The sequence below is a fragment of the Magnolia sinica genome, chromosome 6, assembly GCF_029962835.1.
Source record: "Magnolia sinica isolate HGM2019 chromosome 6, MsV1, whole genome shotgun sequence".
Classification (NCBI taxonomy): Eukaryota; Viridiplantae; Streptophyta; class Magnoliopsida; order Magnoliales; family Magnoliaceae; genus Magnolia; species Magnolia sinica.
The window spans coordinates 29660434-29671269 of record NC_080578.1 but is presented as its reverse complement, the minus strand read 5'-3'; positions in this window follow the sequence as shown (position 1 = coordinate 29671269).

The window sequence follows — 10836 nt, the reverse complement described above, 5'->3', positions numbered from 1 at the left end:
GCTGCTTAAATCTCGATAGAAAATAGACAAAACAATGAGATAGACGATCAGGTAGTGATCGAACGATCCCTTCTCAAATCTCATTAGAAAAACCAATTAAGAGAGAGAAGCCTACCTCGTTCAGCTTCGATTCCTTCTAATCAAATCCTATGTATGCAAAAAATGAGAGAAACGAGGTAAAATAACAGAGAGAGCCTGACAAAGATGATCGAATCTCTGATCGCACTACCACAGTGTGAGAGCTGCTGCCCATTTAGGTAGCCTCTCCAGCACCTCTACTTTTATCGGCTGCTAACCCTACTTACCTAACTAGGGTTACTTAACTAACCCTAGTTACTTTCTCTCTCTTGGTTAGTTTCTCTCTTAGGCCATTATATGATGCCCACGTGCAAAATGCCCTTTTATCCTCAACCCTATTTCTCCACACGTGTGTCCACTTTCCAGTTATCCAAACCTTTCATCTTATTGGTTCCATTGTGGACGGTCCATGATGTCCAACTTGCATCTAACTCATCCAATGATGAAAGTTGGTTGTCTAGAAATTTAATTCCAATCAGGCTAGCATTCCTATACATAGGGCACAACTTCAAGAAATCTAGACTGTTCACCAGTTGTTGAACTGTGTACTATCAGAAAATCTGGTCCACTATGCTGTAAAAATAAAAAAATAAAAATCCATCAATAGGATGGACGTGGTTGTTCAATGGAGGATAGTTTTAGCACATGGCCAATTTGTAGTGGTCCCACCAGGTAAAAAATCTAGATCATTGAAACATACTTCACTTGTATAGAAGGTTGTCCCCGGTGAAAATGTGGACAAATCATGATGGACCGTTGTCTAATCAACAATTGTATGGCTAGTATTGACCATTAGGGTCATTTTCTAGTAGGGTCAAGAAGATGAGCGGTCTGGTATGCTTGTTGTAAAAACCAATCCTACCTACCACATGAGGATTGACGACTCGAAGGAGTTGATGTAACTTGTCTGTGTCGACTCAGACTCGGTCGGTCCGATTCACCCTCGAAACAGGTGAGTCCAGACTCTTATCGAGTACAGATGATTCCGCCGAGTCGTCGAGTGTGTTATTTGATGCTCTAGTAGAGTGTGATGATTCATATGCATGTGAATTTAGAAATCATCCACGTGGAAATATGCAACACAAATTTGGCCATCCAAAACTTGGGACCCACTATAAAGAGGCAATAACCCAAAAATCAAACATTATATTATCCTAACCTCTGATTAATGAATATCTATTTGTTGATTCCGGATGGATGACTGTTTTCTATATTAACCGTCCATTAGGAGCACACCAAAATTGGGCCCCATGAAACAGATGGTCAAATTTGAACTACTAATATGCCAAGATTTTTTAGAGTTTCTCAAAGGCTAAAAGAGTAGACTTTTAGCCTCAGTTTCTGTGCAACTGAGGCTAAAAAGTAGACTTTCACCTCTGTTTCTATGCAACTAAGGTTAAAAAGTAGACTTTTCGCCTCGGTTCCTATGCAACTGATGTTAAAAGTAGAATTTTAGCCTCGGTTCCTATGCAACTGAGGCTAAAAAGTAGACTTTTGGCCTCAGTTCTTATGCAACAGAGGCTAAAAGGTAGACTTTTCGCCTCAGCTCCTATGCAACTGAGGCTAAAAAGTAGACTTTTAACCTCAGTTACTATGCAACTGAGGCTAAAAAGTAAACTTTTCGCCTTGATTCCTATGCAACTGAGGCTAAAATGTAGACTTTTGGCCTCAGTTCCTATGCAACTGAGGCTAAAAAGTAGACTTTTGGCCTCGGTTCCTATGCAATTGAGGCTAAAATGTAGACTTTTCGCCTCGGTTCCTATGCAAATGAGGATAAAACGTAGACTTTTTGCCTCAATTCCTATGCAATTGAGGCTAAAAAGTAGACTTTTGGCATCAGTTCCCATACAACTAATGCTAAAATGTTGACTTTTCGCCTCGGTTCTTATGCAAATGAGGCAAAAAGTAGACTTTTCGCCTTGGTTCCTATGCAACTGAGGCTAAAAAGTAGATTTTCGCCTCAGTTCCTATGCAACTGAGGCTAAAAATAGACTTTTTGCCTCAGTTCCTATGCAAATGAGGATAAAAGTATCCTTTTGGCCTCGGTTCCTATGCAACTGAGGCTAAAAAGTAGACTTTTCGCCTCGGTTCCTATGCAACTGAGGCTAAAAAGTGGACTTTTCGCCTCGCTTCCTATGCAACTGAGGCTAAAATGTAGACTTTTGGCCTTGGTTCTTATGCAACTAAGGCTAAAAAGTAGACTTTTGGCCTCGGTTCCTATGCAACTGAGGTTAAAATGTAGACTTTTCGCTTCGGTTCCTATGCAAATGAGGATAAAAAGTAGACTTTTCACCACGGTTCCTATGCAACTAAGGCAAAAAAGTAGACTTTTCGCCTCAGTTTATATGCAACTGAGGCTAAAAGTAGACTTTTGGCCTCTGTTTATATGCAACTGAGGCTAAAAAGTAGACTTTTCGCCTCGGTTCCTATGTAACTGAGGATAATAAGTAGACTTTTAGCCTCAGTTCCTTAGCAACCGATGCTAAAAAAACACATTTAGCCTTCAGTTCTTTCAACTGAGGTTAAAAAATTGTGGCTAAAGGCCTATTTTCTTATAGTGTTTTTGCCTTCATCCAGCCCTATGCGACCTTTATGTTGGCCCTAGGAAGGTTTCAATGGTGGGGTTACTGTCACCACCACTGCTTGTGCTGTGGTCTACTCAGTGCCTTTCATCTGCCTCCATTTTGGGGTCTTGTTTTAAAATGATCTTTAAAAGTGGATGGATGGTGGACAAAACACATTAATTACGGTAGGTTCGTTGAGAGCCTAACAGGACCGTCCATCGGTAGCGAGGTCCCAGTGGGGGTAGTAGCCAATTTGCACCCCCTTACTAACGTTGTCAACAGGAGGTGATACTGGATGGTACTCTGTGGGCCCTAACATGATATATGTGTTTCATCCATTCTGTCCATCTATTTTTTCAGATCATGTTATAGCTTGAGCCCAAAAATGAAGCAGATTCAAATCACATGTGGACTACACTAGGGAAACAGTAGTGATTGAACGACCATCATTAAAAACTTCTTAAGGGTCACAAAAGTGGTAGATTAAAACATACAACAGTTGAGAGGGGTTACCCTCCCATTAAAACATTCATAATAATTTGTTAGACCTACTACCGAGATCTGGTTCACAAATCTAGACCATCTACTGTGTGTGTCCAATTGGATGAGGGGTCAGGCCAAGTTTCAGCTGCATCCAAAACTAAGGTGGGCTCCACCAAGTACTTTTATATGTTTAAGGCATGTCTTCATATGTTTTTAGATGGTGTGGCACACCTAAATTCCATATATAGTTAATTTTTAGGGTATCCCATTGAAAGTGCCTTGGTTTGTCAATTAGCGTGAGCGTTGAGTCAGCTGGATAAAGGAGCCCCATAAGAAGATTGATCAAGCGTCTGCCTCAACAGGATGTGTGCCCGAACTCACCACAGGTAAATCTTAGCCTCACATCCCATGTCCCAAAACACTAGGTAATTAAAACCCTTAAAATTGAACAGAACACCTTAGTTTTCTTTTTTTTGCAAGAAAACTTTTTCAAACTTAAGGAAAATCATTAAGTTTTCTACCTTTGTCGATTTATCGACAAGTGGTTCAATAAAATCGAACACTATTATTGATGTCCTTGAAGCTCACCCGATCTTATCGAAATAAGAACCAAAGATGTCCAGCAACCACAAAGATATCTGGATTGAATTATCGATGGATCGATGGACTCATTGATATCATCGAAGTTTAAATCTCGAGTCCATTGAGCCGACTCGATAAAATCTACACTTTTTCTTTTATGTCCAAAGTATTGCTAAGGAAAAACATGTAATCCTCGATATATCGAAGAGCTCCTCGATATCCTTGGAATTCAAATCTCAATGATATCGGAAGCCCTTTGATGATATCGGTTTGGGACACTAATCTATCCAGCAAGTTTTCAGGTTATTTTTCTTGGATCGAGAGTCACTCGATAAAATCGATGTTCAAATATCGATCATATCGAGGTAGTGTTGATGTCATCGAAAGTGGACATAAATTGTCCAACAAGCTTATAGGAAAATTCCTTAGAATTATCGATGAATCGATACTGCCCTCGATATCATCAATATTCAAATTCCAATGATATCAAGTGATGCTCGATCATATCATATTCCTGAAACATTTCAAAGGCAAGTACTCTCACATTTTCAAATGTCGAGGAATCGAACCTTATGTCGATGAAACTGGAGTTCGAAATCCGATGACATCGACGCTAGTTCGATTTGCTCGACCAGTTGGCAAAAGGTTTCAAAAGCGTTTAACAGTTAAGTTCGTGTCATCGAGCGGCCAATCGATGCTATCGAGAGTATACGCTCGATGATATCAACCCTACTCGATGATATCGAACTCTATAAAAAATGTGACCGTTTTATATCCGTTGGAACCTTTTTCCTATTTAAAGAAAGCTTGCTCTTGGTTGTTGGTAGAGAAAACAAAGAGTGCTTTGGAGTGTTTAACCCTAAACCATATACCCTAAGCCTTTTCTCTCGTGGAAGTTCATCCTCCAGTCCACCCTCATCATTGATATTCAATAAAGTGGATTGGAGAATGAACTTCCACATTCAAGGATCTTGCAGCTACTACCTTAATGGAAAATCATTAAGCTGGGATGCCTTGAATGCATAGATGATTGGAATTGCTCTATCTTCCTTAAAGGAAAACATTTAATAGAGTAGAATTCCATCATAACCTTGACCCAACCCATCGCCATGTATTGGTACATCTTCTGAGTTGTGGTTCAAGGGAGTTGAAGATTCTTCGTCATCAAAGGAGGAGATCTTCATCAACGCACTGAATGTGGCTCATCTACTTATTTGTAGTCATTAGAGTCCAGAGGACCCTTATGATCATTCCTTATGTAGGATTGGGTCTAAGATGTTTCTCACCCATTGCAAGTCCTCATAGGAGGCCTTTGGCAGGAGTGTACGTGGGGGTGCTTTGTGTTGACCCTTGCTCTATGGAGAGCATAAACTCTTAGGTCCTTGTGTAGGTCCTTGACCTGTGTGGTCTAAAACTTGGGTGCTTTGTATTGACCGTTGCTCATGGGAGCATAAACTAGTGAGGTTCCTCGATTGGATCCTTGGCTTGTGCGGCCTAAAAGTTGGGTATTGTGTGTTGACCATTGCTCATGAGAGCATAAACTATGTCGTGTAGACAATTTGTGTCAGCCTAGGTGTAGGTTGTACAGGTTAGAGGTGAACCTGATTTAAAACCTCCAATTTGAGGTGAACCTATTGTGAAACCTGCATTAGTGAGATCCGGTACACTCAAGGGTCAAGTGCATCCACTGGAAGTGGAGTAGACAAGTAGTCGAACCACTATAAAAACAACTGTGTTTGCGATTGTTATTGCTTATGTGATTTCCTTAAATAGTTTCATAATTGCTCATATGAGATCACACCTCACACACAGTTACATCCATCATAAACTATAATTTGCACCTTGTTTATCTTTCATATAGTTTTTATGACTGGATCCTCTATTTGGCTTGGAAGCCATTAAAGTTACTTTGAAGAAATCCTGATATATGCATATTCTCTCAGGATAAGTTGGATAGGATTTTAAATTACCATAAAATATTAAAAAGAACTATTCACCCCCCTCTAAGACATATTGGCATATTCCGACTTCAACTAAAGCGGTCATTACCACAATTTCAATTGGTATTAGAGAGGGTCTCTCTTAAGGGCTTCACCGCCTAGAGAGTGATCTTGACTGAAGTTGGTAATATGGCCAAAGGAGAGGGCTCATCGGTCATTAGACCTCCAGTATTTGATGGATCAAATTATGCATACTGGAAGGCTAGAATGCATTACTTTCTGAGATATTTGGATCATGATATTTGGGACATTGTTAAAAGAAGATATGTGCCACCAACCAAACAAATAGTACTTGAAAATGGCACAACTATCACCAAACCAAAATCCAAAGAAATATGGACAACATTCGTAAAGAAAAACAAACATCTGAAGCTAAAGCTATGAATGCTATCTACTGTGCTGTGTCCTAAGAAGTCTTCAATCAAATCAGTATATGTGGGACAACCAAAGAAGCATAAGACTTGTTGGTAACAACCCATGTAGGACAACTAATGTGAAGAGATCCAAACTGTAACTCTTAACATCACAGTTTGAAAGTCTCAGAATGGAAGAGCATGAGACCTTCATAGAGGTTTTCACAAAATTGAACATAATTTGCAACTCCATGAGTGGATTAGGTGAAAAAGTTTCGGTCCCGAAAATCTGTAGGAAAATATTAAGATCATTACTGGAACGGTTTAATCCTAAAGTAACAACCATTGAAGAATGTAGAAACATAGATGAAATGAAAGTAGAAGAACTAGTAGGTTCCCTACAAACATTTGAACTACACTTCAAACAAATCCCTAAATCCAAAACTACCGTCCTCAAAACTTCAAAGAATACAACAAATGAGGACATTGAAAGTGAAAGAGAAAACGAAGATGAGGAAGTGGCCTTGTTGGCACAACGGCTCAGAAAGTTCTTTCAGAAAAATCGTGGCCGTCCATTTAAAGGAAGACAGGTGGACAACAAACATTTCATAGGTAAATCTGGTAAAAAGTCCAAGGAACCACAATGTTATACCGGTCAAAAGTTTGGGCACCTATCTACCAAATGCCCAAATAGGAAAATCAAAGGAAAAGCGATGGCAGCCACATGGGATGGTACGGAAGAGTCAAACTCAGAATGTAGTTACTCAGAGAGCGATGGAGACCAGAAATCTCTAAAAATTCTTATGGTCTCCACTGCCTCAACCATTCCCATCGAAACCGAGAATGTTGAAGAACCGCAGGCCACTGAATCATTTCCATCAGATAATGAGGAAACTGAGAAGGAAGAAGAAGAACAGGATAAACTACAAGATGCTTACAATCAACTCTACATTCATAGCATTAATATCCTTAAAAGACTTGGAATAACTGAAAATAAAAATGAATTGCTGCAAAAGGATCTAGATAAAACGTTAAAAATCAATACACACCTAATTAATGATTTACAGCAATATCAGATAATGATAGACTAGAAAGAATCAATATCTTCCTTAAATCCGAGTCTGAAAAACTAAACAAATAGGTTGAGCTATTAAAAGATAAGAACATGCTCCTTCAAAATGAAAATCATACACTCCTGTTTGATTTAGAAAAATACAGAAAATCTGCTAAAATAAACTATAAGTTTTCCCAGAGTGATGAAAAATTAGAAAAACTCTTAGGGATGGAACACCCGGAAAAGACAAGAGTGGCTTAGGATATGATAAGTTCAAAACAAAAACTAGAAATGCAGCTCCAATTGCCAAAAAATCTACTACTTCTGGAAGTAATACAAGAACTACTCTTGTTTGTCATTCATGTGGTGATTCTGATCATTATAAGTTTGAATGCATGTCACCTAGGAGGACTTAACATAGTTCTGGTCAAAATCATACTGGTAAATACAAACCAACCAGAAGAACAATACAAAATGTCAGGAGTCTACCTAGGATTATGGATAGAAGTAATACACATCTATCACCACCCAGAATGACTAACAAAATGAAGGAATTATTGAATTAAGTGGCTGAATTAAACAAGAGAACTAATGAATTAGTGAGAAAAGAGAACATGATTTAGGTGCCCAACTTGATTAAAGAAATAAAAACTACCGCAATTAGAAATCCTACTATAGAATGGGTAGTGAAAGAAAAGAAAAATTGCCTTGTTACTCACTCAAATCATATGACAGGCAATGATGCTAAGTGGTACCTGGATAGTGGATGCTTAAGCCATGTCACGAGTGACAAATCCCTTCTCTCAAACTATTCAGATCTTAATGATGGGATAATTACCTATGGAGACGGAAGCACTGCTAAGGTAATTGGACAAGGAATTATCAAAGGAATAAATATGCTCAAAAATGAAAATGCCTTCTATATAAAAGGATTGACGCATAATCTTCTGAGAATTTCTTAAATATGTGACAATGAGCATGTAGTTACATTCAACAAGTAGGAATGCGAAATCCTTAACCGATCAGGTAAACTAGTGATGAAGGGTTGTCGCACAAATAACCACTACTATGTCATTAAAGGCATAGGAAGGGCTGATCCATAAGCCTAGAGACATTTGAGTATAGAAAAACATGTCCAGGTCATGCATTTAGATCTGGATAGTTGCTAAAAAGATGCAATTTTGCTGAACTCTTAAATGATATATCTGAGGTCCCTCACCTCAATCTTTTTGTATATAAACACCCTGATGTTTATAATTTTAATTTGTACAATGCTTGTACAAAATTTTGTTGTGTATACTATTTGATACAAAGATATACTATATTATACATGGAAGTTTGTCGAAATGCTGAAAAAAGAAAAATATATACCTTCGATATGTCTGTCGATAAATCATGTGGACTTTGATTAAATCGACCAAGAATCGATATCATCAATGCCTCTTTGGAATGGGAAGAGTCACATGATCGATAATGTTATCGAAGATAGCCTCGATAACGTCGAATGGGGTCTATCGATATCATCAAAACACTATTCGATTATATCGAAGTCTACTGCCTAATAAAAGGCGGTCGAGTGGGAAAAATTGCATTTCACTTTTGGAAGTCATCTTCTTTCTTCCTTGCTCGTCCCTCTCAGTGTAATAACCCAAAAAAATCTGGACCATCAAATTTTAACCATTGATCGACGTACCCAATTTGTCTGATATAACCGACAATCTATAAGATCAATCAGTTCAATCTCAACGATTGATTTGGACATATCCGATCCAACTATTCATTAACTAATAAATCCATCCAATGATACAACCATCAAACCATCCATATGCGAAAATCATCAGAATACTTGTCCATCCATCTACCATCCATCTAAACTGACCATCCATCTCACCACTAATCCATAGGTACATAACGAAGTCCATTCCCCGATCTCATCTAGCCGTACATTTATCCATCCATCAACCCATACATCCATCCGTCCATCTATTATACCTTGATCCATCCATCCATCTACATCATCCATGTACCATCAACTACATCACAACCACACACATGCATCAAACACATCACATACATAATTCTCATGCACACATAAGTGGCCCATGCATGCATCATAAACTATATACTCTGCACACTCATCATAACCACACCTCACATATATGGACCAAACACATGTGGCACATGCATGTGCCACATATGTGACATGCATGCAATGCATGGCACTTTACACTACATTAATGGTGCACGTTGTTTAAATCTAAAGCCTTACACTACATTAATGGTGCTCGTTGTTTAAATCTAAAGAATAATAATAATAAAAAATGTGACTAAATGAGATGAAAACCGAAGCAACAACCGTTGTCTTCTCCTCATGTGTGTAATAGCTAGTGAAATGAATCACTATAAATAGGATAAGAGGATTTGTTATGTGAGGTGGTAGGTTATGAAATGTGAGGTGAGGTGAGGTGAGGAAGTAAGGAGAGAGAGAGAGAGAGAGAGAGAGAGAGAGAGAGAGAGAGAGAGAGAGAGAGAGAGAGAGAGAGTATTGCTGGACATTCACGTTAAAAAGAGAGGGAGAGAGAGAAGAGAGAGAAAAAGGAAGAAAGAAAAGAGGAGAGAGAAAAAGGAAGAGAGAGGAAGAAAAGAAAAGAAAAATCTTAAGTTAATGTTTCTCTCACTTGATATTTAAAAAAAATAATGTTTTTTTATTATTTAATTATTCATTCATTCAAATAATTAGATCTTACTTGCCCATATTATATGTATTGTTGTTTGTTTAATTTTAATTTTTGGTTTTAATTGCTTACTATAGTTTTAAACATGTCATTTTAATTTTTGTCGTTCAGTTGTATTTATTTTAATTGACATGATATTATTGCAAAAATGTTGAGTTTATAAATTTTGGATTCTTAAATCAAATAAATTATATTACATGTTTATTTATTTTTATTTTTTTGTAGAACTTTAATCATGTATATGCAATTTACATTGATAAACAATTTTGTTTTAAAATTAATAAATTGTGCACATCACGTATTATGAATTGATCAATAGGAGTCATTAAATGTTTTTAGAAATATTTGATTTATGCAATATTAAAATCATGCATCATTAAAATAGTTATGAAACACTAGAAAATAGGTGAGGCGATCAAGTCCTCTGGGTTGAAAATCCCTAAAGCGTAAATAGGCGGGCTGATCAAGACCCTTGGGTTGAAAGTCTTAGAAACCCAACTGGTACCTTTTGGAACCTCTACCGTACCCTTTGAGTGGGTGAGCATGTTAGGATTGCAAAAGGTTCCTACTACCAGGTTCGGTAGGGTAGTAGTCTGACCAGCTAACGTACAAATGGGTCCCTCACCAAGTGCCCTTTGAATGAGTGAGTATATTATGCAAGAGGTTCCCATTGCCAGGCTAGGTGTTGTATTGCGTGGGTATTGGCCAACCGGTGTAAACTGGCCCTAGTGTTAAAAAGAATAAACCGCGCATGTTATTATGGAGTATAACATATGTTGATTTCATTCATCCATTTTTCTTTGAATTTACATTGAAACATTTTGTTTATTAAATCTCCTCATTTATTGTTTTTCCTAAATATGTATTATATTTTTTATACATTTTTATTCATATTACATGAGATTATTTTAAAACTTGTGTTAAGATTACTCACTAGGCTTTGCAGCTTACCCTGTTGGGATTTTAAAATTTCAGGATCGGGATCAC